This window comes from Emiliania huxleyi, assembly GCF_000372725.1.
Source record: "Emiliania huxleyi CCMP1516 unplaced genomic scaffold EMIHUscaffold_50, whole genome shotgun sequence".
In the NCBI taxonomy this organism is placed as follows: domain Eukaryota; phylum Haptophyta; order Isochrysidales; family Noelaerhabdaceae; genus Emiliania; species Emiliania huxleyi.
This window is the reverse complement of record NW_005198243.1, coordinates 74,138-76,647: the sequence shown is the minus strand read 5'-3', so window position 1 is coordinate 76,647 and position 2,510 is coordinate 74,138.

Below are 2,510 nucleotides of genomic sequence, written 5' to 3'. Positions count from 1 at the left end.
AGAACACCTGAGGCGTTACCCGCAGGGCTCGCGGGGGGCGCGAGGCGGGGGTGCGGGGGGGGTGCGCGGTGCGGGCAGCGCGCCGCGTGGCTGGGAGGGTCTACCGGTCGAGGGAGAGAGGAGCGGCGCGGGGGAGGGGAGGCTGGGGGTATAAGGAGACACCGCCGCCGCCACCGTCTCTCGCTTCTGGATCTCCGCCGGGAGTCGGGAGCTCCGAGACGGGCGGCGCCGAGAGCCCGAGATGGACAACCAGCGAGAGTACACACTGGGGTATACAACATAGCTGTGCGCATGGTATATAGCAGGTAGGCGTAATTTATGGGTCTCGCCTTACTCCCTGTACTCAACAAAGAGATCTAAGTTAAAGGGTGTGGATGCTGGGTTGAACAATATCGGAGGACGCGACCCACTTCGCCACAGACGGTCCCGCGCCTCGCCGCTATGACGGGGACACACCCCGCACCGTCCGCTGTGTCCCCGTCTTTGTCCGGAGTGAAAAGTCCAACGCGCTCGTCGGTGACGGTGTCCTCCAACCTGCGCCGCGCTCGGCGAACCTCGACAGCGCTTTCGGTGGCATGCAGCTCTTTGCGACAGAAGCCTGGAGAGCAGCTCCTCTGCTGCTCACACACTCTGCACAGCTGACACAGCCTACTGTGCGGCTGCCACAGCTGTGACAGCGATGGGCTCGCCCTCACTGGCCCTCAGTCACTTGTGCTGCGGCTTGTGTGAGCGACACTGCTCGGCGACTGCCGGCACACTGTGAGACCATGGGTGTGAGGTTAAACCACGCTACCAGCGCTTGGTCACATCAGCCCTGAGGTCATATCCTTCTCCTCTGTTGATGGTAACACTTGTCTACTCGCTGGAGCCGAGCAGGAGGGCTTGGCGCACAACCCCTGTTCAACTCACCCTCCACACCCCGTACACCCCGCTCGCCGCTGAGCGCTGTCTGGACGAGAAGCACGAACCGACGATCGATATGCACGTCGCGAACTAAATAAATAAATAAATAAAACGGACACCTCTACTAGGAGATGGGTAAAAAGGAACAGGTCCCCGCCCTGCGGTCTTTGTGCAGGGTTCTTTGCACCTTTTTTGTTGTTCTTTGTGGGTGTGAGAGAGAGTTGCGTCGTTAATAAATTCTTTTATCAAGTCCAAGGTTTCAGCTGCTAAAAAAAGTGTTAACCTTACCGATACCTTACGATGCGCGGCGGCGCTTCGCAATCTCCCGCATCCAAGATTCCGGTCTATCCTCAGCAGACGGCGGCGCTCGCAATCTCCCGCATCTGCGCCACGACCGCCGGCACCTCGAGCGCCAGGCAGATCGCGTGCATCTCCCGGTACTAGGACCTAATCAATGACGAGCGCCTGGCTGTAATGGTTAGCTTTGAGAATTCGGCAGGTGGCATAATCCAGGTAGGACCGCTTCGCTTCGGCTGGGGCATTCGCGTCGACGGTGTGGAACTGGTAAAGAGGGCGGTGACGAAATCCGCGGTGACGAAAAGAACCAGAGCCCCATGATGTTTGATGCAGAACATGTGCGACCGCGAAAAGAAAAACTAGCTGCAGTTTAAAGGAAGAAAAAAGACCAACGCGCATCAACGCGCGCATGCCTCCAGCACCGCCTCAGACACTCACCCCCAGCCCTACAGCTACACTCAGCGCCCCCCAGCCCGCGCGCCTATGTGCTGAATCGGCTTATACCAGGGCAATGCTGCCGATCCGCCCCGCCCCCATTTGCGCAACCGTCTCCCACGCGTTCAGCGCCGGATCGTACCGCTCGACTGAGCTGAGGCGGCTGTCAGCAGAGTCGCCACCCACAGCATACCACGTCGCCCGCGACACGTGTCGCCGATACCTCACGGGAGTCGAGAGTCGATCTCATTCGAGACGACTCGTAGACGGCTGAGTTCACTCTGCGCTGGCGTTGCGAGCCTCGATCTTCTTGGGCAGCAGCTGGTTCGACGGGTCCTCTCCGTGGCCTAGGCAGCCGTCCTCGCCCTTGCCCCACGTGAAGACGGCGCCGTCGGCGGTGATGGCGAGGCTGTGGTCCTCTCCCGCCAGCACGGCGGCGACGCGCTGCCCAGCAAAGGCCTCGACCTTCTTGGGCAGAGGCTGGCGCTGCTCGTTGCCGTGGCCCAGCTTGCCGTACTCTTCATCGCCCCAGCTCCAGACGGCGCTGTCGGCGGTGAGGGCGAGGCTGTGGAAGGGCCCAGCCGACACAGCAACAACGCGCTGGTCAGCCAAGGCCTCGACCATCTTCGGCAGCAGCTGGCGCTGCTCGTCGCCGTGGCCCAACTTGCCAAGGCGTCCATCGCCCCAGCTCCAGAGGGCGCCGTCGGCGGTGATGGCGAGGCTGTTCAGACATCCAGCCGACACAGCGACGACGCGCCGGTCCGCAAACGCCTCGACCTTCTTGGGCAGCAGCTGGTTCTGCTCGTCGCCGTGGCCCAGCTGGCCCCAGGCTCCATAGCCCCAGCTCCAGATCGCGCCGTCGGCGGCGAGGGCGA